This window comes from Petaurus breviceps, unplaced genomic scaffold, assembly GCF_028583685.1.
Source record: "Petaurus breviceps papuanus isolate PSGF00001 unplaced genomic scaffold, PetGlider_PUasm1.0 187, whole genome shotgun sequence".
NCBI lineage: Eukaryota > Metazoa > Chordata > Mammalia > Diprotodontia > Petauridae > Petaurus > Petaurus breviceps.
In genome coordinates this window covers 12,349,005-12,363,680 of record NW_027185799.1, presented here as the reverse complement: position 1 = coordinate 12,363,680, position 14,676 = coordinate 12,349,005, and the positions used below count along the sequence as shown (strand labels likewise).

At 33.5% G+C, this 14,676-nt stretch overlaps 1 protein-coding gene and 1 pseudogene across 1 annotated transcript in view; both read left to right on the top strand.

Annotated features, from left to right (window-relative positions):
• Nucleotides 1-14,676, top strand: part of CNTLN (centlein) — a 492,075-nt gene that overhangs the window by 407,840 nt on the left and 69,559 nt on the right. The gene's annotated exons all lie outside the window — the stretch shown is intronic.
• LOC138163027 (calcyphosin-2-like) lies at nt 5,577-8,894 on the top strand (annotated as a pseudogene).

The following is a 14,676-nucleotide window of genomic DNA, read 5'->3' as shown; positions in this document are numbered from 1 at the left end:
TCTCTTTGCTTGTCTTTATCCTTTAATATCTTCCTCTTATTACTCTTAACAATTCTAGAATTTTCTGAAATAACAACAGGGAAATGTGGCATCCTTGCTTACCTCCTGTATTTACTGATAAAACTACTAGTATTTTCCAATTGCACATAACACTAGCTTTTAGTTTTTGGTAGATATTTTCTAGTATTTTTAAGTTTTTTTTTAAAGGCAGGACAATTGGGGTTAAGTGACTTGCCCAAAGTCACATGGCTAGTAAGTGTTAAGTGTCTGAGGCCGAATTTGAACTCAGGTCCTCCTGACTCCAGGGCTGGTGCTCTATTCACTGTGCCACCTAGCTGCTGCTCTAGTTTATTTTTAAAAAGGATCCTTCTATGACTATGATTTATAGTATTTTGAGTATAAACAAATGTTGTTTAAAACTTACTCAGCATCTGTTTGTGTAATCATGTAGTTTTCAATGTTTTTATTTTTCATATTGTAGTACCCTTTCCTGAGCTACTTCCCCAACTCCTGCTCATATTAGCAGCTCTTCAGTTCACTCCTATTGCTGGTGGGACCCTGACTCTCCTGAACTCATAAAATGGAACTCACTGGACACATCCATCTCAGAATGGATTCACAAAACTCATTCACAAAATATCAAAAAAAGAACAAACACAAAAAAAATAGGTGTTCTTCTGATCATGCCATTCAGCTAGGTGGGAGAAAAGGCACCTCCCCCTCCCAACATGGCTCAATAGACAGCTAAGAATCCTGTCTCCTAGAAGCTACAAAGGAAAAAAAAAACTGACAGATACATGAGTAGCTCACTTTTATTGTATATTCAGCTCTTACTCAGCAACTCCTTATTCATTAATCCTTCTAGATATGTAACAATATAATTATGATAATTGTTTTTCTATTATTTAACAATATCCTTGGTATAAATCTATCATGATCAGAGTGAATATCTTTAATAAATTGTCATTCTGTTTTGCTAAGATTTTGTTTTAAAAATTTGAATCAATATTTTTTGTTGATATTTGTCTGTAGTTCTCTTTCTTTACATTGTCCTTCCTTAGTTTAAGTATTAAGACTATATTTGTCTCATAAAAGGAATTTGGTAGACTGATTTCTTTCTCAGTTTTTGATAAGCTTAAGTATTATTTTTTTTTAAAAATTGATAGAAGTATTCTGTAAAATCATCTGGTTTGGAGTCGCCTATACCTTTGGTAATTTCTTTATAGGTAGTTCAACTTCTTTTTATGAGAGTGAATTACTTAAGATCTCTACTTGGTATTCTGGACAGAGTCTCTGCATCCTTAAGAATCTCTACTCTTAGGGCCACCCCAGAGAGAAGGCAGACTTCTTCCTTCCATACACATGACTAGATAGAATCAGTACAGTTTTCATTGGGAGCTGGGTAGAGGATAGGGTATACCTTCAGTCTCTACAGCAGGAGGTGATCCCAATTAATAAACCTGTGGGTTGGTTTGTGCAGGTTTGTGAAAACCTGAGCAGCTAGAGCCTGGCGCTGATTGAGTGCAATAAAGATTAACATTCTCTGGTGTTAATTCATTAGGATTTTGCCCTCTGTGCTAGGCTCTATTTTTATTATTCTCATGTAAAATTTAAGTTGATGAGAGCAGAACTTTCAGTACCAAAATATTATTACAGGAAGGCAACCCTACAAACTGATCATGCTGATATAGTAAGAAGCTGGCTGTGGATGGTCTTGGCTTGGGAGTTGCTCTGGAGCAGCAGCAGACAAAAATGTCAGGCTGTTTGATGACAGAGGCTTCTGTTAGCATCAGGGGATTTGTTGGTCTGAGCACATCAAGCTTCAATTGGGACATTCAACTCCTGTGGTCCTTATACTATATTCTTTGTTAAATAAGTTTTTATTTATTTATTTTGTTTTTTATATCAACATAGTTTTCTCTAGTCCCTTTCCTTCCATGCAATATAATAAATAGTATTCTTAAGGACAAGACAATTTTTAAAAATCAGCATAACTGATCAATACATCAAGAGTCTGAAAATAGATTCAATGTTCAACATTTAAGGACCTTCCACCTTTGCAAAGGGGTAGCCTTGGAACTGGAGGGTCTTCCCTTATCTCTTCTTTTGAGCTATGCTTGTTTATAATTTTGCAATATCTAATTTTGATTTTATTTTTGTGATGGTTTTTCCTTTTACATTGTAATAATTGTTTATATTGTTTTCTTGGCTGTTCACTCTGTTTCGATTCATATAGCTCTTTCAATGTTTCTCTATATTTGTCACATTTTCATTTCTTATAGTACATTAATATTTTATTACATTCATATACTACAATTTGTTTAGCCATTACCCAATTGATAAGCATCTACTTTGTTTCTAATTCTTATCACAAAATGTGTGGCTGTACCTATTTTGATATATATAAGCCTAATCAATGACTTCTTTAAGTATAACCCCAGTAATGAAATCTCTGAGTCAAAAGGTATGGACATTTTGGTCACTTGATTTACTGATTTGAAATTGCTTTCCAAAATGATTTTACCCATTCACAGCTCCGCCAAAAGTAAACTAGTGTTCCTGTCTTCCTACAACCCTTCTAATATTGACTATTTCTATATTTTATCACATTTGCCAGTTTTCAGGTTATGAGGTACAACCTCACTGTTGTTTTGATGGGCTTTTATTAGTAATTTGGAACATTTTTCTTTTTTTGAGAGCTATTCATATTCTTTGAACACTTACCTGTTGGGGAATGACTATTGGTTATATATGTACACACATATGTACACATATGCATATGTATTAATTTTTATATATTTTGAATAGTAAACCATAATCAGAGAAATCTGATACAAATATATTTTTCCCTACTCAATTCTTTATATCCTAGGTAAATTAATTTTCTCTATGCAGAAGCATTTCAGTTTAATATAATCAAATTTATTATTTTGTGTTTTGTAATACCTTGTTTGGTTAAGAAAGCATCTCCTACTCATAGTGAGATATATACAATTAACTTCTCTATTAATCTTTTTACATTCTAATCTTTGGTATTAGAGTTATGTATCCCTTTAGAATAGATTTTGGAATATTGCATAAGGTGTTGGTCTAAACTTAATTTGTACCATATCACTTTCCTGTTTTCCTACCAGTTTTTATCAAATAGGGAGTTTGTTCCTAATTAATTTATATTTTAAATTTTATTGAATGTCAGGTTATTGAATTCCATTGTTTCTGATTCTCCCTTGCTTAGTCTGTTTTAACCATTACCAGTTGGTTATAGTACAGGTTGAGGTCAGGAATTGCTATTTCCTCTTCATCTTGACATCTTTTAATTGTTTCTCTTGACTTTTAGATCTTTTTTTAAAATGAATTTTATTATTTTAGCAAACATTTGAAATATCTCTTTCATAATTTAATTGGCATAGCATTAAAATTATAAACTAAATTTGACAGTATTATAATTTTTTCAAATGTTGGCATGGCTTACTCATGAGCACTTAATATTCTTCCAACTATTTAAGTTGTTTTTTATTTCTTTTAAGGAGCTCTGTGTAGTTGAACTTATACAAATATTTTGTGTGCTTTGGTAGACTGATACCCAAATGGGTTATTTATTTTTTTTGAAACCCAATTTTGAGGTTATTTTAGAATGAGATTTTCTTTCCATTATTGTTTCTTGAATTTTGTTATCATTATATAGAAATATAATTGATTTTTGAGGGTTTATTTTGAAGTCTGAAACTTTGCTGAAATGATTCTCAACTGGGATCTTTGAGAATTTCTTAGTTTTTTCTAAGGAAACCATCACATTATCAGCAAATGGAAGGAAGAAAAGAAAGAAAAATAAGCATTTATTAAGTGCCTATTATATGCCAGGCACTGTGCTAAAGCCTTTTATAAATATTATCTCATTTGATCCTCAAAACAACTTTGGATAATAGATGATACCTATTTTGTAGTTGTGGAAGGTAAGGCAGACAGTTTTTGAGTTGCCCAGAAGCACAGGACACTCCCACATTACACACTGCTATCATGGCCTCAGAAAACTTCTGCCTTTGGAATTTACAGTACTGGGAGGCAGGAGAGAGATAGGTTGTATAATTGAGTTATGTTGCCAGCCCATAGGTTTGCTTGTTCAACTGTGCTGCTATGGTATTTAGGTGTTGTGGGATGGAGTGCTGACTGAGAACAATAAGACTCATTGAGTATGTTTCTTGACTTTTTACTTCATTATGTTGTCCAGGTTTTTGATGCCCTAATTGTGGAGATAGCTGGAATTTATTTTTTGCAGATAATTCCTATTTTAGAGAGTTTTGAGGGGTCATAGGTTTTGGAGAAAATATCTAATCTATGACCTTTTAAAATAACCTAGTTTTTCTACTATAAGTTACATCATGGTTCAAACATAACATACAATCACATTGAAGATAAGTGGCATTTTTTTTTACAAATATAACCATATGATCTCCAGGATATTTTTTTCATACATACTTTAGAACATTCTCAGAATAAAGCATGGTTAACAGCATAGTGATAAATAGGCATTCACTGAAATATTTGATATTGCTTATGTCTATGACACTTTGTGTCCAATTCAGCAGTAACTCTATATATGTCATATATTTCCTTTTTTGAGGGTGGGAGGTGGTTGAGAGTTAGTGGAGACTCAGAAAATATCTAGACTGCCATTTTTTGTCATGTGACCCAGAATTCACCCCTTCACAGTAGCCTTCCTAATACATAATTCAGTTCACATTCCAACTATGCTAAAAAAAAAAACCAACTTCCTATTTTTTTCTATAAAACATACCAAGTAAATTTAAATTCTTTGACCTATTTCCAAAGCCCTCCACAGTATTGATCCAACTTAATTTTCCAGGCTTACCAAACACTATTCCCCTTCTCATACTTTGTTCCTTAGTTTAGCACTTCCCAAACTATTTGGTCTCAGGATCCCTTGAAAATTAATCAAGAATAATTTAATATTGAGGAGAATTTGATTTGGCAACTAATTGGATATGGGTGTAAGAGAGACAAAAATGATAAGGATGATGGTATAGTTAAAAATTTGAGTAACTGGAAACCAAATATACCAAGGAGATATTTATAAGGGAAATTAAAATGTACAGTTTAGGATATGTTTAGTTTTAGTTGCTGAGCACATGTCAAATTAGAGGTGTCTAATATGCTATTAATGTGAGACTAGAATTCAGAAGTTATTAGGACTAGATATTAGGACTGATTTCAAAAGCATCTGCCTAGAAATGGTAGTTAAAGTCATGGGACCTGATGAGATCACCAAGAAGAAATGTAGAGAGAAAAAGAGGCCAGGATCAGAGCCTTGAGAGCCACTTATGTTGAGAGGATAGGAAATGGATAATGATCCATCACAAGAAGTTAAAAAAAATATCAAAGTAAGATGAATATCAGAAGAAAGCATTGTCACCAATGTCAAGGGAGTCAACAATATCTGGAGATGGGGGAGCATCAGACATTACTGAGAAACCAAGGAGGATAAAGAGTGGCAAAGGACTGTCAAATTTAACACTAAATATGTCATTAGTAATGCTTGAGAGAGCAACTTCAGCAGAATGGCGGGATCTGAAACCAGATTGTAAAGGGTTAAAAAGTGTGTGTTGAGAAAGTGGAGGCAACAAGAAAGAATAATGAGTAAATAAATAAGTAAAAAACGTTCCTTCAAAGAAACTTGGCAGTGAAAAAGAAGAAATATAAGACAATGTGTTTAAGCCTCTGACAGTGTTGTAAGTAAAGGGTTTTTGTTTTGTTTTTGCTTTTGTTATGTTTTTTTTTGTTTTATTTTGTTTTGTTTTGTTTTAGGATGGAGAAGACCTGTACATTTTTCTAAGTAGCACAGAAAGAGTTTACTAAATAGGGGTTTAAGATATGAGAATAAGAGGGTATTATTGCTAGGTCAAGCTCCAAAGACAAAGGGAGAGAAGACTTAAGACTTCAAGTAAAATGGTTATTGGTGTCAAAGAGAACCTTTTCTTTAGAGACTTGAGAGGAGAGAAGATGTATGAAGATCTAGAGAGGCTTTTTTAACATGTAGTTTTTCTTCTAAGTATAAGCCATTACCCATTTCAGATTCAAGGAAAATGGAATTATCCCAAATAGAGTTTTAACACATTAATGTTATGATATATCAAAACCATGAGAATTTGTCCTTTCATAACTTTGCATTATACCTAAAAAAGAATTATGTTTACCTAAACAAGCTGATAATTATGAGTTAGGAAAGGCTAGGGTTATTAACTGGACCAGTGATTTTATTAGAGTAGGAAGCTTGCATCTGAGGAAACTCCCATTATAAGCCAGGTTGGAACCTTCTCTGCAATTTTTAGTTTTAGAGAGATGCCTGTAGCACTGAGAAGGCAACATATTTATCTAGGGTCACATCACCAATATGTGTCAGAAAGGATACTTGAATCCAGTTCATCCTTGCTTGAAGACTAGCTCTCCTTCCACTTAAAAAGAAATTATTTATGTATTTACTTTTGGTTTGCAACATTCAGTTCCACAGTCCCTTGAGTTTCCAATTTTCTCTCCCTCCCTCTGCTTCCCCCTCTCCTTGCCATATTGGCATGCAATCAAATATAGGATCTATAAATACCTCTCTGTCTACTTTCAATACTGCCTCTAGTGAAATGCAATAATATTATATAATATGTAAAAATTTGCTAATTGATATTTTTCTTAAAGCAATCTAACTTTAGCATATATTGTTTTAATGTTGAATGTTTTAAATATGAGATATTATACATGAGGAGGAAAATATATTTCAATTCATTGGCAACTCACTGGTTTAGAAGTGATGGAGTTTTGTCAACTTCATGTTCATTTAATAGTCATTTTGTAAATGTTATCTTTATAATATGGCAAATTGATCTTTCAAATACTAACCATTATATACACATTAGGTAGATTTCTTTAGGGGAACCAAATGGAACCATTGTTTATTGAGAAATATTAACTATCAATAGTTCTGAAAAGACATTAGTGATATATTAAATTAATTTCTATTGGGATTATTTATTGGTTGGATTTGAGAGAAATTAATTCAAGTTCTAAATTGTCACAGTGAATATATGTTGGACTAAACAGAATTATGGCTTCATTGGATTTTAGAATGAAATGAACAACTAAACTCACTGCTCATTGGCAGTGTATGGTTACTGATATAAACAATATACCAAGAATTATATATTTTGTTGCTATCTTAATAAATAAAATCATAATAACTAAAATCATTTAGAAATTTCCTCCTCCTCCAATTTTAAATCTCATTTAATTTGGTGAATTTTGAATAATCTGTTTTTAGCACTATAAAATGCTTCTTAGGTATAGATTAAAATATTTGTAGTATCATTTAAGAACATATACTTTAAAATATCAGCAATATCAGACAGAAATGAAAGAAGGATATAAGTGGTTTAGTTAGATAAATTCAGAGAAGAAACAACCAAATGTTCCATGGCACCAGTCTGCAAAGATTATAGATGAAAGGAATGCACAAATTGATGAACAGGTTAAAGACAGTGTTACAGTTTTGGACAGGAAAACTCTTTTGCAGCAGTGTTATACATTGTCCTTTCAGTATACAACAATGTAAAAAGAGATCAGAAGCCGAAGCTGTGTAGCTGCTGAGAAGCAGCAAGCTATAATAGAACAAGTAATGATTGATGAATTATCCAGAGCAATCACCAGTGACCCAGAACAAAATTAAATAATTGGTAGCCAACAGGTTCCTTATCTTCCTCTTTTCCTTGAAAAGGTACCTCTAAATCACAGGAAACAAACACTACAAGAAACAAAGATAAAAACCCATTCAACGTTAACTGAAAATACACTTTCTAACAAGTTATGATTTGATGCTCGTATTTTGTCAAGGAATGGACGTGATGCTTGCAGAGAGCTGATGGAGGTTCTTCTTTGCACATGACAAGTCACTTACCATTTATGAGTATTGATAATTTGGCAGCAACAGGACAAATGCACTTCCCTTTATTCACAAAGGCATTTATAGTCATCAACATGGGCAAAGAAAAGGCAAACAATATCAACTTCAAGACTTTTGCGTTAATGCCAACTTGACATTTTTTTTAGTTCTTATCATCTTAGGCTTCCAGAAGGCATAAAAGAAAATCCATTAGTTACTCTTCGAATCATCCATGTTGATAAATTAACTTGGGATAATCTCAGGAAAAAATTTATGGAAAATGGAGATGGTTTGACTGAACAAGAGACCAGTGACAGAAGTGCCTTCAAGAGTATGCAAGAGCTATTAAAAGAAAAATTACATTAAAGAGCTGTTCATATTCTAACAGGTTGGGGAACATCTGGAATTTGGACAAAAAAATGGAAAGGTCTTCTTTGTAAGGTGGATTTTAAACAGACCCTAAAAGTATTTCAGTTAGAGGTGCCTGAAAAGAACTTTAAGGACTAATTCTGGATATCAATGGTAATGGTCAAGTTGATTGTGGAGAATTCAAACGTGCAATTTTTGGTGAAATGAATTGAATACAGAAAAAACATGTTTTCGAAAAGTCTATATGAAATTAGACTTCACCAAAACTGTCAGTGTGGGCATGATAGATATCAGAAAATGCTATTGTGCAAAGAAACACTACCATGTGATATCAGTTTGTAAAACAGAAGAAGAAATTAATTCATTTAAAGAAACCCTAGAGAATGCCTATAGCCATCCCCACGAAGTATTATACTGTGAATTTTAAGATTATTATGAAGGACTAAGTTTCAGAATATCTGATGAGGATTTCATTAATATCTTAAGGAATTTGGGGGGATTTAGTTTTCAAAAGTGCACAAATAGAAATTTGCCTGCACTGAAAATTTCAAATGGGAGAGAAATTGAATGTGAGGTAGTATGAAATATCTTAATTTTCTGGGACTTCTCTCAATCCACATACATATACTTCTTCAAAAGATAATATGTCTGGAAAGGGGAATAATTCTAGAACAAGGGCTGTATTTGTGGATGTGTGTGAGATGCTGAAGGAAGTGAACTGCTTGTCTTTTTGTCAAACACAGTAGAGATTCTCTGGGGTTCATTTTTATCATTGTCAATGGGAAAATTCCATCTAGAAAGAAATGCATATGAATGTTGGTTTCAATTATTTCTATCTTTCTCTTCTGCTCTTCTTTTTATATCTCTGCCTCTCCAATTTCTTTCCCCCACCTTGAATAAAACTTCAGTGAATTTTGAGTTTAACCACCTGTATATAAAACAGTGCAACTTGTATTGAATATGCTGAAAATATTAAATGAATGAAAGGCTATGTAAAAGGAAATTTAATATAATTCTAGATTTTTGTTATTGGTTGCAATCATGTTAGAACTGGCTATAAAAATAGAGGATCATGAAAAGATGCCCATAAAAATGTTGTGCTTGTGCATAGACAGTTTATAAAGGTTTGAATTTTGTTGTACAAAGGCTTAAGACCCCAAATTATGTGCTATTGGCTATTACCCTATAACTCTACTTAATTAGAGGAGTGACTGATCCAGTCTGTCTCTTCAGGAGTTCATAATTCTTCTATATTCATAGTGGTTTTATTCGTATACATAAATTGGAAAGCTAAGTTGGAAGAATGCTCCCTTTGATTATTAAAGGGTGCCTTGATGTGTACTTATAGAACATGTGACAGGTTGGTATAAATAGAAGATGGAAAAGAATACAATGAAATAGATGTATGATATTTTAAACCATGTAAATAGCTCAAATGCAAATGTAACAAATTTTAATGGTTAAACATTTCCTGGTCCTTTTCTGCTAAATTATCTTGTATATGTTATTGTTCCTTGGAAAATAGACAGAAAGGAAGAAAGGAGAAAAAAATAAGTTCACAATTTAAATGCATTTTTGTTAAAGTAATCTAAATTAGAAAACTTAATAAATAGCCCTAAAATAACATGTCTTGTCAAGTAGAAAAGTAACCAATTGTGAGCAAGGCTAGATTCTAATGCAACCTATATAAATCCACCTTTGATTTACTCATCTATTTTGCTTTACTATTCTCATCTGTAAAATAAAGAGTATGGTTGCCACGCCTATACCAGGAAAGTGGCACACATACAGTTTGGTTTGTTTGAGCCAAAATTTTGAAGTTATATTCATTTTCATCATTAATGTTAGGATTTAGATAAAAGAGAAACCCTACTAAATATTTTGGAAGAAAACTGGGATATTTAAAATGTATTTGAATTAGTCATATCATCAGCTATCATAAGTACATAGTATGCATTCTAATTAGAAGTATTTTCAGAAAAGTGGGGTAAGAAAATTAACCATAATATTCTGAAATAAATATTTTGACAAAAATATAGGTTGTTATAAGTATGAAGCCACTTGAGTTATATTTTCTTGGAGAAAATGGTCTTGCTAACCATAGCTAATCCTAAATCCTGCCACTATTTTATGATAAATACATAATTCTTTTTCCAAGTAATACACGTAGAATGTTTTTTTCTTGGATCATTCTTCTTTGTGAATTTTTAAATAAATATATCATTGTGTAAAGGTTATTCTTTGAAAAAAGAACATATACTCAGTGACCATATTTTATAGTATTTTAATGACTTAATCTATAAAATAAGCAAACAGATTTGTCATTGTACTTCACAACTCAGGAGCCATCTGTAAAGGTGACCTGTGTGGCATAGCCTATTATTGGTATTTTGGGTAATCATTTATAACAGACACAGTTTCTTCCGTGACCAATTTCATTTTCTAGTCCTTCTATCTAATGGAGAAATACCAGGAAATCAACAGGAAAACCAGAAATGTGTATGAAAAATAGCCATATTTTCTAGTCCTAGAAGTTATTGGGTATCTCCATTATCTTTTTTGTAAAAAAAAGAACCCAAGTATTATTTGTATTATTGAGAGGTAGTGTTGCATACTAGATGGAGAGCTAGATTCAAAGCCAGGAAGACTTAGGATCAAGTATCACCTCTGGCATACTGACCACATGACCCTGGGCAAGCTAGTTAACTTCTTTAGTGCTCTAGGCAACTTTCTAGCCTAAGATTGTAAGTTGGAGAGAAGGTGCCATAGTAAAAGGAGTTTCCTCATTCAAAGTCTCCTGTAGCAAAGAAATCATGGGTCCTATCCCTGTACCAATTCTATTCCTATTATCATTATTATTATTCATAATAAGCATCACTGTTCCTACTGTTCTACATAAGGAAATAGAAATGACACTAAAGAAACCAAAGGTAGGAAGAGCTAGACTAGATGAAGTACACATAGAGGAATTCCATACTGGAGAGGGTATCATAGAATAAATTCTCAAGATACCTGAAAAAAGGAGGATAACAAAACTTTAGGGAACCCCCCTCTAATGGTGAACTAGAGAATATTCACAGCTACATAACCAGCCCATAGCCATTTTCCTTTGATGACAGAATATCCATTAGAATAATCTACACATATACCAAGGGTATCATTGCTGAAAATATGGGAAAAGGAATGACAGGCTCAAAGCATGATATTCTTCAGCAGACCACAGGATTACCATCATGTAGAGAATAAAAGGTCTTCCTGGTGATTAATATTTGTGGACTATTGGTAGCCATTTGATTTGGTAGAACTCAGTGCCTTAAAGGTTGTTCTCTGACGAGGTTTTTCCTTATGCAGATGTCAGAATCCTATAAAATTAATTTAAATATATAACAACAGAGGTTCTTTATTCAACAATCCACAGACTATAACTGACACATAGTTGCTTAATAATTGTTGATTGGTTGATCAACATTAAAACAGAGCAATATATATTCAATAAAGGTGTTTGCCATATTCAGGGGGATGTATAATAGAGAGTCCAAGTGAAGGACTTTTACAGAGTACCATGCATGAAGCCTGAAACCTTGAAGATTTTCTTAAGTCAAGTCCATATTAATTCAAAAGAGTTTACCCTGTCAGAGATATATGCCTAAAAAATGTGGACCAGTCATAGAATGAGAATGTGAGATTACAGTAGACAGGCAACATGCCCTGTCAATGTCCATGTACTGTCAAGAGAACTAGAGAAACGTTTCCAGGACATTGAGTAGAATACTATAGAAGATTTATAGATGTTGAAGAATACGAATTATTCAGGTTAATGGGAATGGATATTTCATTGCATATTATTCAGGAAGGGAATAAACATTTATGTGGTACCTACTATGTGCCACGTACTGTATTAAGAGCTTTGCAAATATCTCATTTGGTTTTCACAACAACCAAGTGAAGTAGGTGCTGTTATTATCTTCATTTCATAGTTGAGGAAACTGAGGTAGACAGAGATGAAGAGCCTTGCCTAGGATCACACAGGCTTTGAGTGCTTGAAGCTGAGTTTAAGCCCAGGTATTCCTGACTCCAGTCCCAGTGCTCTTATCCACTGTAAGACCTAGTTGCTTTTTTTTTGAGTGATTAGCTCCTATTAATGAGATAAAATATCAGTAAATACATTATCTAACCTAGTATTATTATGTAAGGGGTTACAAAGTGCTTTTATCACAGTAAGGTACATTGTTTTATTGTCCCCATTTTGTAAATGATGAAACAGCCTCAGAGAGATTACATGGTTTAGCAGAAGACAGACATCTATTGATAGTCATAGTCAGCATTTGAATCTTTGTCTCCTCACTCTGAAGTCCAGTGCTTTCCCTCCTTTATCATGTTGCCTCTCAAAAGTATTATATATTTTTTTTGTCAGAGCAAATCAAGGATTGCGTTAGTGTTCCATGAGATACTCTCTATGGCATCAGTACTGAAAGATGAACCTAGAATGTACATGCACTTTGGGGAAGGAGTTGTGGAGAGCCTGTGAAAATAGAGAGCTACTTCTTAATGGGGAAACAATTGGTGAAGGTCCAGAACAAACTTTGAAAATAGGCTATCTCAGGAAGGATGAAGAGAATGAAGGAGGGAGGCAGGAATATAGGGAGAGTATCATAAAGGAAAAAAAAAATTCCCAGAGGTGAATGATTGTTTTCAAGTATATAAAGAATAACTTTTAATTGCCCAGTGATTCTTCATCTCTGCAGCAAGTAGAACAAAAAAATAAAGAGAGATGAGAAATAAGGGACCATTCTAGTATAACACTGGAAAACCTTATCAAGAGTTCTTATTAAATTTGCATCCTTCTTAGCAGTAAACCACAAAATAAGAAAGTAATTTATACTGTGACTCTTTTAGGTAGCTTTGCTGAACTGTTTTGGTGACATGTGAGTGTGTTGGGAAAAGGTGTCTGCTGAGATATCCCTATTGTGTCCAAAACAACAACAAAAAATAAACTTAACTGCAAAGTATATGTACCTGGATATCTATAAAAATAAGATCTATCTATCTTCAGCCTTTAGGTTATAGTTTTGACCAAGAGCATAAAAGTTGTTTAGTTGATTTTTTGAATCCTTTTCTAGATGTAGGTCTCTCCAAAATCTATCTTAACCCTACCAATCCAGTGTTATAAATCCACCAGTTACCAAGAATTTTTGAGGTTTAAATTGTGCCTATCATTCTCTGCAGCATAAATACTGCATTTCAGTAATTCTCTCTCCATTCAGTTTATTCTCTCTCCACCATGTTCATTTGGCAACTCTCCTTTTGCGCATGTTATGCCTCTTGCCATTAATACCCAGTTCCTGCTCTCCCTGCTATCAAAACCTTGCCTTCTTTCAAGGTCTATCTCAAGTCTCAAATCCTTCATAACCATTTCGTCTTCACATGTATGGCTTCCTTCTGTCATTATATCTGGATTGCATAATTTAACTCTTTTTTTGGTCTTTATTAATTTGTTTACTTTTAGTTTACAAGATTCATTTCCACAATGCCTTGAGTTTCAAATTTTCTTTCCGTCACCCCTACTGCCCCCCTCCGCGTGGCGGCATAAAATCAAGTATAGTATCTGCAAATACTTTCACATTAGGCATTAGTCAGGTTATAAAGAAGGATTGTATCAGATGGAATGAAGAATGGGAAAGAGAAAACAAAACAAGAAAAAGAAAAAGAAAAAGGGCAGGTAGTTTGCTTCAATCTGGTTTCAAACTCAGTTCTTTCTCTGGATGTAAACATCTCTATCCATCATGAGTCTTTTGGGGTTGATTTATGACTCTGGATTGCTGAGAAGAGTCCAGTTTATCACAATTGGTTGTCACACATACGGTGTGTCTGTAATTGTGTACAAATTCCTCCTGGCTCTACCCTTCTCACTCAGCATCAGATCGTATAATCCTCTCCAGGTAAATATGAAGTCCATCTGCTCCTTGTTTCATATTGCACAATACTATTCCATAACATGTATATACCTCAACTTGTTCAGCCATTCCCCAATTGATGGGTACCCCATTAATTTACAAATCTTTGCTACCACAAAAAGAGCTGCTATAAATTTTTGTACATATGGGTCTTTTTCCCACTTCTATGATCTCTTTGGGATACAACCCTAGAAGTGGCATTGCTGGGTCAAAGGGTATGAAATTATTTACAGCCCTTTGGGCATAATTCCAGATTGCTTTCCAGAATGGTTGGATCAGTTCACAACTCCACCAGCAATACGTTAGTATTCTAGTTTGTCCACATCCTCTCCAGCATTTATCATTTTCCTGTTTTGTCATCTTAGGCAATCTGACCAGTGAGAAGTGGTACCTCAGAGTTGTTTTGATTTT